Source organism: Macrobrachium rosenbergii, chromosome 19, assembly GCF_040412425.1.
Source record: "Macrobrachium rosenbergii isolate ZJJX-2024 chromosome 19, ASM4041242v1, whole genome shotgun sequence".
Classification (NCBI taxonomy): Eukaryota; Metazoa; Arthropoda; class Malacostraca; order Decapoda; family Palaemonidae; genus Macrobrachium; species Macrobrachium rosenbergii.
This window is the reverse complement of record NC_089759.1, coordinates 14,942,859-14,959,156: the sequence shown is the minus strand read 5'-3', so window position 1 is coordinate 14,959,156 and position 16,298 is coordinate 14,942,859. Positions and strand designations below refer to the sequence as shown.

Sequence of the window (16,298 nt, the reverse complement as noted above, 5' to 3'; positions counted from 1 at the left end):
GGTATCCGTTAAAGTTGGGGATCAAATTGCTGTTTCCCTTTCTTGTGTTTTATGCTGCAGACATTCTGGACAGTTTTAGTTATTTCGTACGTGGAGCGCAATTCAAATACGAAAATTATATATATATATATATATATATATATATATATATATATATATATATATATATATATATATATATATATATATATATATATATGTATGTATTTATAAATATATATATATATATATGTATTTATAAATATATATATATATATATGTATATATATATATATATATATATATATATATATATATATATATATAGATATATATATATACACTGTGCATATATGTGGAGGAGAGGGAAGGACAAAACAATGGAAAACACCGCAAACAAATATAATGAAAAAGTAAGAAGCCCTACAATAAAAGACTAAAGGCCTGTTGCACTGACAAACAAGGTATTTGTATCAGCGATTAGAGAAGTAGCAGGAGCACCTCTGTAAAGAAATATGGGAGTGAAAGAAACACAAGCAGGATTTACAGAAGGAGAAAGAATAGAGGATGCTTATGTGTAGTGCAATATTTGATGAAAGAAATTCTATAAAAGAGAGAGAGAGAGAGAGAGAGAGAGAGAGAGAGAGAGAGAGAGAGAGAGAGAGAGAAAAAAGCCGACTAGTGAGATCATTACATATAAATAAGCCTACCTTGTCAAAAAGAGAAAAGCTGATAGAAGTCATTGATAAAAATAAAATAAGCCAAAGCAAAATTGATGCAATTGCAGAGATTTACGAGCGGGACGACAAAAATTGACGTAGGATATAAGCTTGAAAAAGGGTTAGAAATAACGAGTGCTATTAAGCGAGAATGCGCGGGATCAACTGCTATATTTAGATTGATCACCTGTAAGATGAGAAAATTGCTAGAAAGCAAAGGAAATGTTTTAAACATGAAATATTTACAATATGTCCATTGTTCTTTACAGACAATGCACTTGTAATTACTACAGATATTGAAAGATTTAAATAGACTGTGAGGTGGAAGTGAATAAGGACAAAAGTAGCTTATTAATGTTTGATATGAAGGATAAGCCAGAGAGGTGGAGGTCATTAAAGATACCACTGATTATAAAGTACTTAGAAACAATAGCAAAAGAAAAAGAAATATGATTAAGAAACCAAAGAAGAAACAGATGGTCCTGGTGATTAATTTGGAAAACCTGTAGAAAAATGTAGCATTACAAGTTGTATGGTATGGATGGTCACGACAGAGATAAATCTCACAGAAACAACTTTAAAAAGATTACAACTAATAAAAATGAACCGTTAAATGTAAGTTGTGCGTTGCAGAATTAGAATACTTAGCCCATTTTCTGTTCTGTTGTTGTTGTTGTTGTTGTTGTTGTGAAGAAGAAGAAGAAGAAGAAGAAGAAGAAGAAGAAGAAGAAGAAGAAGAAGAAGAAGAAGAAGAAGAGGAGGAGGAGGAGGAGGCGGAGGAGGAGGAGGAGGTGGTGGTGGTATAAAATACTTGGAGATTAGACTTTAGAGAAAAAAGTAAGAACGGATGTTTCTCAGATATTTTAAAAAATAAATGGTCATTTATGTTGCAGCTATTCAGCGATGTTGTGGAACTTAAGCTGCTTGAAGATGGATTCAGTTAAGGGGATCGGCCGCCTAAAAAAACCCAATAATCTTTAAAAAATTCGATTTGCTGAAAAAAATTCTATGGCTTCGTATAGGGTTCAAGAATGTGTCCACGAAATATTATGCTAAAATTTGCCGTATTTCTCTAGTTATGGCCTAAAATGTAACAATAACTATATACCCATAAAACACCAGTAGCGCAAATGATTTAGTCTGGTATAGTTTTTGCGATATATATTACGAAAACTTCCTTTGAAATGAAATGTATAATGTCAATAATATCCTACTCGGCACCTTTTTAGTTATTCCTAGCCATGACAACGCACACGTCATACCATGACGCCGACTGTGGCCGAGAGTTGCCTATAAACTTCCAAGCTAGAAGGACACGTTTTTCATGCTCACTAGCCTTGACTGAACTCTGTATTTTCTGCGGTGTTTTTGTTTTTTCACCGTGCCTAAAAGGTCCAAGAGTTCACTTCATGCTTCTAGAATGCGGAAAAGCCAAGTGGAAAAGTCCAGGCGACAAGTAGAAGAAAGAGTTCAAGAAATTAGTGCCATAGAGGGGAATCTGAGCGACGGAGAGAGAGAGAGCTGTCGCCCATCAAACGGCGCAGGCAGCAATCTCTGCTGACCAGAAACCAACCACATCCACCCCTAAACGCCTTTTTATTTGTTCGTCACTACCAAAGGGCAAAGATATTTTAGAAAAAGAAAGCAGTAGCTCGGAGGCTGATATTATAGACGATCCTGAAAATAAAATGATCATAATAAGTGAAGCAAGACTTGATGAATTACTTGAATCACGAATCCCTAATTGTGAATGTAAAGTAATTCCCAGGATCCATTTGGCAAGGGATGGATTCGAGACACTAATAAAAAAGTGTAGGCAACTATGATACCCTAGAGTAATACCTTGCAGCAAGATCAGACAGGGGGGGACCAGGAACCTAAAATTTATAAGAATGTGTCTTAGGCACATAAATAATCAATTAATATTCTTATTTATAATCATTTTGCATTAATTAATACCCAAAAATAAAAATTAAAACCATAGAATTAATTGTAACACAGTCTTTGAAGTCCCTTTTACTTTTTTTATGTAACTAAAACTTTGAAGGCCCGTTTCTCAAAACATAAGTTTTTCGCCTTTAAAATGCATCTCCTCCCTTAGTATTGGACCAATCTAAATGAAATTTTAAATATAACATGGGGAAACATGGTAGATTAAAACAAAGCCGTGGATTTTTAATATTTTGAGTTTCTGATTTTTGGCAATTTTTTTTCTGTAATTTTTCCGGGAAAATTTCATTAAAAATAAAAAATTCATATCTCAAAAAATAATTGAAAAATAAAAATCCCCGGCTTTGTATCGAAGGTCCATATGTGTTTTATACGTGGTTCAAATCTCATCCCTTAAAACCAAAAAGCAAAGGAGGAGATGCATTTTGAAAATGGCCATTTTTGGCCGAAAAATGCTCTGGCGTCACAAAACCTAAGGTCACTGAACAAAAATTTTTTCCCCAGAAGTTCCACACAATATCCTTTAACAAACCCCCTACATATCAACAACCTGTCGTTAAAAAAGTCGGAAACCGGCCGATCCCCTTAAGAGTTAATCCAGAGAAGACAATCTTTTATCCTTTGGAGTCGACAAGCGTTATTAAACCCCATGTTTGTTACACCCTCATTTATAATGCGGGTGGCGTGATTAATATGATTAAAAATGAATGAATTTGATGTCTGTAGCCTGCTTTCGTATTTTCATGAGGAAAATATTTTCTCTACCAAAACCACGTAAGGTTATTAACTAGAAACATTATACTCACATATGTTTCCCAGATAAATTCGTGTGATTCCTAGTATTCAGAGAAGTAAAATCGAATTATTAGCTTTACCTCGCGGTTCGCTGATCTTCCAAATCTGTTCACTTTTGGGATTATGATTCCCTTGACAGTATTTTGGTTTTAGATTGCGAGTGTGTACAAATTTTATTTGTATTATTAATGGCCTTTTCTTTCCCGTGGTAAGAGTTCAAGTACTTTATGGTTCCTGTGTGGATAATGCACACAATCGTTTTGTTGTTGTCATCGAAAACCTCATGTCTTATGTAAATTTTCTTATTTTATGTTAATCATATGACTCTGCCTTTCAATTTTTACTCTCATGCTGTTAGCACTTATGTATCTGAGTAATATATACATTCATGATGAAGAAAAATATTTGTATAACAAATGCACGTAAATGCACTAGAACCAAGAAAGGGTCCTCTTCCCTTTTTTTTTTTCTTCGGATCACTTGGCTTCCTCAACTGGCAAGGACTTTGTAGAGCCCTGATGGGATTTCTCACCTCTGATGTCTGACACCAGTTAGGAGAAGATTTGCCCTCCATCTGTCCGAAGAAAAGGGAAGGCTATAAATCAGAGCGCGTTTTTCATAGTTCTCCCCTAACTCATAAGTCTTCATTAGTGTTGATTTGGGACTTGATCCCTCAAGCGCCTCTACTTCTCAGTCATAATCCGACATTAACTGAGGATTGACCAGGGGCAAGGGCTCCCGCTGGAAGGAGAGGCGGAGGGAGGTTTGTAAATTCAACAAATTCATCATGAAAGATGGAGATAATAGTTTTCAAATAAATGCTTTCCCAAGGAACAGAGACATTTTATATGTTCAGTCGTTAGGGAAGAGGAAATGATTGTTCATGTTCTTTAATGACTTTATATTAAGTTTCTTTTTTCCTTGGGCAAGCATTTTTTTTAATCATTCCAAAGTAAAGAAGAGAAAAGGGCGTTCTTAGGTAAAATCCATGAGGGAACGCACTCCATGCCTAGATGCTAAGGGAAATATTATTATCATTATCGTCAGTAAGTATCTTCAACCAAAGGAAATGGCTTCGGCGAAAAAATGCAAATCACCAAAGTTGCACCCATACCTGAAAATTTAAAAGCATGAACATTTCATAACATACATAGAAGACTCATCGAAAGTATGGCAATAGCTTTTATATTTACTGTATCGCTCACAAATTTATTTCATTCTCTCATTTATTTCTAGAGATCAAGGGTCTTTCGTTTTAACATATTTTGGTTTCACCAGGTTCCCTAACATTCCTTTTTCTTTTTCTCCAAAGGCAAATAGGTTAATATAAGTTTTGTCTCAGCTGCAGACATTTTCCGACTTGCAACGCTGGCATAGAGCTGCTAATCCGATGGCCTGGCCATTTAATGGCTTTAGCGATTAACAGGAATCCCACAGTTGCATTAAAGTATTATAGTTGGCTAAAAACAAAAAACCTTTCAAGGAATTCACAGCCCTTTATTTGCCGATGCACAATACTTAGATAACAATGTTGAAGTCATGTAGCTTACTGTCACCTTACATTATTATTATTATTATTATTATTATTATTATTATTATTATTATTATTATTATTATTATTATTGGTGTTGTTATTTTTACTCTATTTAAAATCGACCCTATTTTCCCATACTTTCAAGAAACCAAATACAGAAAAAATAATAAACTCGAAACAATATATTTTGGTGGTAAAAGTGCATTTTAAATGTTTGTGAGAATAAAATAGATTTTGTTTGGGGGCTTAGAGTAATTGTATTTACATATTTCAGAGTCATTGATATTACTAAAATGGGGCTTAAATGCTTTTTGAAAATACTATTATTTTACCCAACGCGATAGAATAATTTTTCGATAGCCAGTAATTATACAATGAAAGATATTCACATTACGACTAGCGCCGTTTAATGATTTGTTATTATTATTCATTTATCAGCTTGTTTTTATATAAATGGAAATACCCGATTGAGGGAGATTACGCGGAAAGGTTTTTGTTTACGGTTATTGTCATTGTCAGTAATTCCCTCCCCCCCCCACCCCACACCCACACTCCAAACTTCTCCCTCCCCCGCTCTTTTTCTAGCTGTACCACTTCCCCCTTTATTCCTCTATTCCTCACCTTACCTCCCTTTCATATAATCACTAATATTTTAATATAATCACTAATATTTTCATTTTGTTGACATTAACCAAACGAACCGATACGTGCGCTCGCGGGACACAAAGGTATGTTGTATTCTTCTTTTAATTTTGCATTGTAAAGTGCTAAACGAATTAAAGATTTAATTTCATTGCCAAAATAATTTCGCAAGTGAAAGAACTGAGCCGCACGACTACTTGAAAGCCCGCTGTTTCGGTGTAAATATAAATTTCTGTTACTCTGGCATTATTTGATGTCAGGTTCTCCACAGTATGAAAATTCTATACATGTAGACATATACGCGTTTGCCTTCATGTATTTAAATGTATATATATATATATATATATATATATATATATATATATATATATATATATATATATATATATATATATATATATATATATATATATATATATATATATATATATATATGTTTGTAATAGCCACATTGCCCTCTTAACTTTCTCGAATTCTTCCCGCTTTTTTTGCATATGCTTGTCACTATAAAACCTTAAGATCCAAGTGCAAGACTGGTCAGGTCGACAGTAGTACCTCGTTCTTACTACAGGACCCGGGTTCGTTTCCCGCTACCGCACATCAGAATTTCTTCATATTTCTTGCACTTTGATCTTAAGGCTTTGTAGTGACAATCGTATCCTAAAAAGCTCGAAGATTTCGAGAAAGTTAACAGGGTAATGTGGCTATTGCAATTACATATATATCTGGTAAAAAAGTGACCAGTAGATTCTACATGTATATATGTGTGTGTGTGTGTGTGTGTTGTTCAGTTTTCCATCCCAGGTAAGCTTTCAGCCTGTCAGTGGGGTCAGTCGTCTTCTCCAATTTCTTCTGTCTTCAAATATTCCATCTCTTCTAAGCTGAAAGTAACATTCAGTTTGTCCCTGCCGTTTATCCTAAGACGTTTCCAGTTTCGTCAGCTATTTTTATGTCTGACAACCGATCCTTGAGTTTCTCGAGCGATAAGGCTTCAGTTAGCGGCTTCCTAGGCCAGGTCCTAACCTATCACTGAATATACTGTCAGTGACTCGGTCGTTTGGTCCACGGCCCCTTACTTGTTACATTCGGAGCTGCCCTACGAGAGTTTATTTCTTAGGGGTTCCCCCATCTGCCACCCAGGGGACGCGTCTGGTAGGAATTTTCTCTCCACCAGATACATACATACATATATATAAATTTCTGACTCACGTCGGGATCGAACCCAGGTCTCTCAGGTGGAAAGCAAGGGCGTTACCCACTGGGCCATACAAGTCTAAAAGAAGTTGGAACCTGAGAGCAACTGCACCCAAGGAATTACCTGGGCAAGCTAACTGCTTGCATACCAGCGAGTTTTCCCCAACTTCCCGACTCAGCAATGACCCAATAGACAACATTTCATTCGAATTATCCCTTCTGAGTGAATAAGATAGAAATCATCAACACACAATCACGTGTGGAACAGAAATAAATTTCTGACTCACGTCGGATCGAACCCAGGTCTCTCAGGTATACATATACATATATATATATATATATATATATATATATATATATATATATATATATATATATATATATATATATATATATATATATATATATATATATATATATATATATATATATATATATATATATATGCTAGATGGTCAGTTGTCAAAGGGTAATAAGCAGAAAGATAATCCAGGATAATCCGGGATCTAGCAGTCATAAATTAATACCATAGACCTAACTACAAGAGATACGGAAGTTTAGCCATACAAAATCCAAAAACGTATAAAATTGAGTACCAGATGGTTAATTGCTAAGGGGTAATAAGCAAAAATGTAATTCATGAAAATCCGGAATCACCTTTTTGTTTATTACCCCTTGGCAATTAACCATCTGGTATTCAGTTTTATACATGTTTTTGGATTTTGTATAGCTAAACTTAGGTATCTCTTGTAGTTTGGTCTAAGGTTTTAGTTTGTGACTGCTAGATCCCGGATTATCCTGGATTATCTTTCTGTATATTACCCTTTGACAATTGACCATCTGGTATTCTTGTTCTTTTTGTTCACCTTGGAACCTTCTTTTCATCTGTGTCTCATACGTGCCCAGACGATGCGTTAATAAATGTGAAAGCGCCTGGTACTGAACTTCTGCCTGTCATTTTCCTGTGGGATTCGCTTATACACTGAAGTCACGTGCATCTACTGTGATTTTTTAGCATATGCATATATATATATATATATATATATATATATATATATATATATATATATATATATATATATATATATATATATATATATATATATATATATATATATATATATATATATATATATATATATATATATATATATATACATATATATATACATATATATATATATATATATATATACATATACATATACAGTTACATATATGCAGGAAAGCACATATATGACTACTGTATGTGTATAAAAGTTTCATAGTGTGAAGAAGCTTCTAGCACATTAAATAATGCCATAGTAACAATATATATATATATATATATATATATATATATATATATATATATATATATATATATATATGTATATATGTATATATATATATATATATATATATATATATATATATATATATATATATATATATAGATATATATATATGTGTGTGTGTGTGTGTGTGTGTGTGTGTGTGTGTGTGTGTGTGTTAAATATTAGTATTTTCTTCAGAGGTGCAACAGCAGATTCATCGAGAATCAGTGAAAATACAGCTGTAATATGGGCGGCACTTTTAGAAGTGGAAAAAAAGGAAGCATAGTAAATATATCCAAAAAATTTTTAGTTCAATAGAGCGGCTTTTGGCCAAACATCCTTTTTACCCTGACATCTGCAATAAACGGTGAACGGCCGAGAAAAAATGAACTGGCAAAGAGAGGGAGGAGAGAGAGAGAGAGAGAGAGAGAGAGAGAGAGAGAGAGAAATATTATTTTGTGACAAAATAAAACAGCGTTCAGCTTGCGATCGTCGTTACCGAGAATAAAATCTTTAGGGAAATGAAGCAGTTGCTCGATTCACTTGGCACAAAAGTAAATGTCAGGTTTTTATCTAATCTTATTGAGGGATGAATAAAAAAAATCGACACAGTTTCAGTGAGGCAAAGAACCGACTCGACAGCTTCGTTGCACAGGGTGGAAAATATTATGCAGGAATTTTCATTTTTGATGAAATGAAAAAGTAAAAATGGGGAGTCAAACCTGAATTTTGGAAATATGGTAATTTTTGTATTTATGGAGAAGAAACGTAAGTACATATATGTGTGTATGTGTATGAATATATGTATTCATTTATACACATAGAAAACTCCAACAATAAAAGTATACAGTAATACAAAGAATTATAATTTTCGGCCATTTTAACAATTAAAAGAAGGATTAGAGTTGCTCGCGCTGATAGGTATTGGGAGGTCCTAGGGAAATAATAATAAAAAAAAATTCACTCGGTTATTACAATAAACTGAACATTACTATAATCTCCAATTTGCAATAATGACCGCTCCTGCTCCGGCTATTTAGATTTCATAAGCGAACCCAGCTCTTACAGACTAGCGTTACAGTAATAGATGTATTTGGCTCCGAGTTTTATTTCGCACTGATTAAACTTTGGAAGAGGATCGTTTCGTGATTTCAGCGAACATTCACTGATGCCTTCAGGCACGAATGATGCCTTGAACATGACTTCAGCCTCAAGAGCAGGGTGATGTGCCTGAAAACAATAGAAGTTAGAGAAATTCCCAGCGCATGTTGCCCTAAAAAAGATGATATACTTGACAAGATTAATACTAAAGAATCGGAGACGCTGGTAAGGAGGTGCTTAGATTATTACTGTATATCATATAAATTACGCACACACATTATATATATATATATATATATATATATATATATATATATATATGTATATATATATATATATGTGTGTGTGTGTATGTGTATACATATATAAATGTGTGTGCGTGTGTGTATATATAGCTGACTCACGAAAATATGGAACGTGATGAATATGTAAATAAAGACAAAATCCACGAAGGAAAGAGAAACAATGGAGTGCTGCAAGGCCTTTCGACTTATATTCCTTTACTTAGCAGACTAAAGAAATATAAAAACAAGTTACAAAGAAAGCTCGTGTAAATGACAGATGGGGATTACAAAGGAAAAAATATATGTATATGGACATTAACACGTGGGAACGTGTTTCACAGAAATAAATTTCTGACTCGCCACGGGACCGAACACCGGTCTTTCGAGTGAGAGTCCAGGGCATTAGCAAATCGGGCACAAAGGTCATAAAAGGAGTTGGAACCTGAGTACTTACGTACTTGAGGGTTTCCCGGGCAGGCGACGAATTTCCCCCAGCTTTCGAATTGCAAGTATTTCATTCGGCTTACCCCTTTTTCTGTGCGATATTATGGAAGTGAACACCTGGGAACGTGTTTCACAGAAATAAGTTTCTGACTAATCACGAATTGCTAATGCCCTGGACTCTCACTCGAAAGACCGTGGTTCGGTCCCGTGGTGAGTCAGAAATTTATATATATATATATATATATATATATATATATATATATATATATATATATATATATATATATATATATATATATATACATACATATATACACATACATACTACATCCTTTTCTCATAGAGGAGTAATTCTGTGTTATTCTTCAATTTTTCGACATTTTTCAATGACAGGTTGCTAAGAACAAGCCGTTGTCAACTATTATATATATATATATATATATATATATATATATATATATATATATATATATATATATATATATATATATATATATATATGTATATATATGTGTGTGTGTGTGTGCGTGCGCGTGCTCGCGCGCGCATATTTGCGTGTGTACAATATAGGACAATGATTACTGCAATTGCTGAAAAGGCTTTGTAAAATAGTTAAATTGGAGCTTTTATTTTACACATTTTATTTAGTTGCATTTGTCATATTCATTTGTTTCTAATTTTAAATTCATTCATTTCGTCTCTATATTCATGTATGGTTCCATAAGGATGGTCCAGTACTTTCTTGTGTCAATATTTTTTAGGGGAAAATCATTAAAATAATATGAATAGCAGTTTTTTATTATTTTCATGGAATATTGCATCCCTTTCCAAAATAATGATTGTTATGGATTTATATCTTTCAACGCGGATGCAGAGTCAGAATTCACATATATGAATTTATCAGGGAAAAAGCATATATGGCAATAAAAATTTTGTCAAACTTGCAATGGCGCAGTGACAGAGGTCACAAAATTAATAAAAACGAAAGAAGTGCGAGTTAGGAATATCCACACGGGAAATTTTGACCTGTCTATATTTCATATGCAACTCAATTAAAATTCATTCATTGCAAATATATTTGCCTTTTTCTCCACCCGCCTACTTTGTTAGAGGACGCCTGAACGCTCGCGTGGCTCTATGCGAAAATGTTCCCCGGGAAACTATTTTTCGCTCGCTTTTCGTTGTTCACGTTATCTGCTTTCGTTCATTGATATTTGTGCCGTTTGCCAGTTCGCGTTCTTTCGTTTTGATTTGGCTCTCTTCATCTGTCTGGGTTTTATTTTTATGAGGACGCTTCCTCCCTTCATCTGTTTTAGTTTCATTTTCATGTGTTCGCTTCCTCTGTTTACATTCATTTTTAGTGGCTGACGTCAAACGTTTTTATTTCATTTCATTTGCTAGCAAAGTCTCTTTTCATTCCTTTTTTATTCATTTGGCGATTCGTTTTCATTCGTTTTCATTTGTTTCATTTTTTCCTTGTCAAATTTTTCCTTCGGCTATTTTCAGTGAAAACGTATTTAATTATAATTTCGAAATATATTTACAATGAGTTCCCAGAATAATGAGGCTGTGGAGAGAGTTTGACGTACTTACTTCAATTTCAGTGGACTGAGAGGAAGATAATCCTAATTGGCGCATATAATTTTAACTTTTCTGATTATGATCTTACTTTAGAATTCTTTTGGGACCATTTTCTACGTATGAAAAAGAGGGCGTTTATTTGATTTTATGAGAATTTTATGAAAAAGAATGAGAAGAATAATTTTCAATTTTGGTAAATTATTTGGCACATTGTTGATTCAAATGCAAGAGGAATTCAAAATAATTCATGGATTATGAAAAGATATTTTTTTTTATTTTGACATTGACTGCTATATGGCAGTGATGTGAATACCAGTTAACGAAAGTGTATTTAAAACGCCACTCAGGTAACACTGTCAAAGTCGAACTGACCTGACATAGGTGCTTTTAAAAGTGCCAAGTCTGAAATAGACAGTCGACTCGACATCACAAAAACCAAACTATAAAACTTTTAAGACCACTGCAGAAGCTTCTTGAGCTCCTGCTTCTCACAATAGAAAGATCAAACGACGGTCGTCTCCAGATGCATTCCCCAGTTTCTGAATCTGAGGAAAAAGCATCGAATTGAACAGTTTGGTAGCTGTTTCTCTTCTGCCAATGCCAAGTTTGGGAATCGTCTTCAGATCTCCGCTTTCTCAAATTTACAATCAGTCATCCTTATGTTTGTTTTTTTTTCCTCAGGCCAAGTCTAGATAAGAACAGTTTGTTGCTCATCCAGTCAATCGCTACCTTTCAAAAAGACAAAAAAATCACTTCCTACGGAACGTAGAAGTATTTAGCCATGCCATAGTTACTGCTCTTAGATATAAAGTTACAATGCCATCTATGAAGAACCTTTTTTACTTCTGAATTTTAAGGCTCTTTGTTTTTGACAGTATTTTTTACTTCTGATTTTTGAGGCCGTTTGTTTTTGACAGTTTTTTACTTCCGAATTTTAAGGGCCTTTGCTTTTGACAGTTTTTTTACTTCTGAATTTTAAGGGCCTTTGCTTTTGACAGTTTTTTTACTTCTGAATTTTAAGGCCCTTTGTTTTTGACAGTTTTTTCTTCTGAATTTTAAGGCCCTTTGTTTTTGACAGTTTTTTTACTTCTGAATTTTAAGGCCCTTTGTTTTTTACAGTTTTTTACATATGAATTTTAAGGGCCCCTGTTTTTGACAGATTTTTTACTTCTGAAGTTTAAGGCCCTCTGTTTTTGACAGTTTTTTTTACTTCTGATTTTTTCTACATTCATTCATCCTAACACATCTGGATCATATGCTGATTTCACATACTCTAGGAAATCATGCCATCTCTCATTCTTTCCCAATTATCAATTCAGGTCCTAATCTCTCGATGTGATCTGTCTGTCTCGCATCCTTTTCATGATTAATCCATCTCTCATCCTTCTTACATGATCAGTTCATCTCTCAACCTCTGTATAATCAGTCCATCTTTCATCCTCTCTAAGTGATCAGCTTGTCCCTCTTCACCTCTGTTGCACCTTCTTTACCTCTTACATATCCTGACTCTTTCAATCCATACACACATGATCGTAGTCCAATTCCTTCTCCTGGGGAGGAAAGCAGTGGCTGCTGATGTCTCAGAAGGCAGGCTTATGCTCTCCCTGACCTATCTCTGGCCTACAAGAATAGTTAAGATCGTAGGTCAGTGATAATTTATCATGGCCTGAGCAAGGCTTGAACTCGGGACCTACAGTGTGCGAGCTGCTAAAGATACCACAGCCCTCTTTGCATGGGGTTTTTGATGCTAACGTAAAAGAATGGAATATCCTCTGTCTGTGTTCAGTTATACCTCTAGGAATTCTATGCTAATATCTTCATACCTGTACATAAGGAGTCTTATGAGACTTATATCCAACCTAACTACCTTAAGAAGAACTCATTATTGTAACCTAACTCAATTGTTGTTGCCTGGACTTCCGTCTGGCTTTTGCCAGATTTTGGAACTTTTCTCTGTCATCGCCGGTCAACCATTATCTTTCCCAGATCTCAGTCCCTTTCTGAGTAAACTAATTTGTACCTCTAACTAATATGTCTTTGCAGTTCCTCCTCACTCCATAAGGACGAATAACCGAGGTTAAGCGCACATCTGAATTCGACCGCTTTTTTTACACTTGCCATTGCGCATGCTTCAGTTCCATCAGGAAATGTTGAAACTGCTGTTGAAAAGCGTATTCTCCCACAAGAGTCACATCAGTCATGTTCTGAATAGCATTTCATTGAGCGTCGTCTGTGTTTGTGTCTGCTTGTAAGTTTGTGTACTATACATTCACCGTTGATGTGCAGAAACAAACACTCAAATAGTCTTTAATATTTATGTTATTTTTTTTCAAGTACATTCCTTCATGAAACAAAATTCTTTTATATGAAACAAATTAATATTCATTTATTTACAGTGAGTCTCTAATTGTCATTCCCATCTGATTTATGTGAAAACTATTTTTTTGTTTTATTTTTCATTAAAATGGGCGCTTTTTATTTAAGAATTTTGTATCAGTATTTTAGGTTCAGAGAAAGTTGTTTCAGATGATTGTAAGCTTTTAATTGCTTCGTGTAAGTAAGCACATTGTTTAAAAACAGTGAGAAAGAGCCATGTAAGTCATTAGAGACCAAGTGAAGTCTTGTCAAAGACTGGATCACGGCAGGAGCATCCAAGATAATTAGAGAACAACGTTGGTAAGACTAAACTAATTTGCATCACATAATTACAACCCGAGATTGCCCCCAGAGATTTGCATTCTAGCTGATGCAGTACGAGGCCGCCTTTTTTGCTCTCTTTAAAACGCGGTAGAGTATGGCAATTATGAATTATAATTATACCATTATAACATTAGTAACATTTTGCCAGCTTTGACGTCGGATAATATTCATTATTCCTTCAATTGTTTGTGATGTTTACGTTGCCAGTGCGCCCTTTGTACCTGTGCAGAGAGTCTGCGTGAATTTTACTTACTGTCGTGTGACTTTTGTACTAAAGGAAATTTATGTCGGATGGCCGCTGGTCCGCTGGTATCGTGGTTAGTGTCGTGGCATGCCACTCAGATGTCGTTAGTTCGCGTCTCCCTCAGGGCGATGAAAATTCACTGGATCTGCATCGTGATCTGTTACTGCTCCAGTGTGGGGTCTGCGGTGGGAGGTTGAAACCAACATTCTTTGGAAGCTTGAATTTCAAGTCAATGGCCGCTACCAGCTTCTTCAATGTGAATAGGTTTCATCTATTGAAATAATAATAATGATAATAATATGATAATACTGAGTCACTCCAGATTAACTGTAGGTGAAAAATAATGTTCAGATAGTTGTCGTCACCAGAATTCGGAATGTCTGTGATATGTTTGCGTTAACTTTGTGTCAACGACATTTCATCATGATGCGATAGCATTAGAAATGTAAAAAAAAAGAAAAATTAAAGACTGGGAAAAGCAAACATCATATGGTCATGAGAAAGATATTGGCTACGTCAAGATCGATTTTACCGTTTAAGTCTCCGTAAATGTCAACAGAACATCTCGAGTATATAATCAGATCCGATTTGACAGAATATAAGTACAGACGTTCAATAGTCATCCGTCTCGTAAAGATTAGCCTATTGACTTCAACTTTTATAGAACACTATACCATTTTACAGTAGTATTCTTGAATATAAATAACGTGGAGAAATATCTCGTATCCACAGAATTTCTTCATGGAAACGACATTCTGCAATATATATATATATAATATATATATATATATATATATATATATATATATATATATATATATATATATATATATATATTTGTGTGTGTGTGTATAATTATTTCGTTCGCTCAATTTAGAAATATTGAATGCCCAAGGTACTAAAAGCAACGAAGCATATTGACAGACATCCCAGAATTCCGGATAATTCTCAGGTCATAAAAGTTTCAAAGCTTTAGCCCAATTCCCATGCGCCCTGATGTCCACAGACATGACAACAATATTTTGCTGGTGGCGATACAGCTGAAAGATGTGTGTACAGTTTGACTTTGCCGTATTTCTATATCATTATTCAAATAGTTACATTTGCGTTTATAACATGCAGCGTCTGTGAATGGGCTTTTCTGTCTGGCAGCCTATTTTTATGAGTTTGTGTACATAAATGAATAAATTCTTTTATATCATAAGGGAAGGGCATCATATTCATGTGCACTTTAACATTGTGTATATTTTTGTTTATATATATATATATATATATATATATATATATATATATATATATATATGTATATATATTTATATATATATAATATATATATATATATGTGTGTGTGTGTTCTCACATCTGCATGCAATTTATTTTTTTTAGTGTCACAGTGCATATTTTTTACTTCACAAAAATTATTTAGTATTTATATTGTAACGACACAATGTTAATTTTGTGGATATGTCAATTTATACGTGACAGTTCAGTGCCGAAATAAAATCTAGTATTTCCGTTATTACACTGTTTACATACCCAGCACTGGACTCACGTTTGCAAGGTTCGGGCTTCAATTCCTTCCTGCCACCCACTCCTAGAGTTGAAAAAAATCCCACGCCACCAGCGTTAAAAGTTTTGTCTTTTTCAGACATGAGGATGTAAAATCTACTAGTTTCATTTGACTAATTTATGTGCTCTGATGGTTTTTATGATTCTTTAGCTTCTAACTTTCTTCGTTTTACCTTTTTATTTGTGTAAACCTTCCAGTGAAGTCGCGAATCCAAAATAGGAGATAAGTGAAGAAATTCTCCTTCC

At 34.3% G+C, this 16,298-nt stretch overlaps 1 long non-coding RNA gene across 1 annotated transcript in view; it reads left to right on the top strand.

Moving 5' to 3' along the window:
- The window catches only part of LOC136848638 (uncharacterized), a 251,222-nt gene that overhangs the window by 96,828 nt on the left and 138,096 nt on the right, over window positions 1–16,298 (top strand). The window lies entirely within an intron of this gene.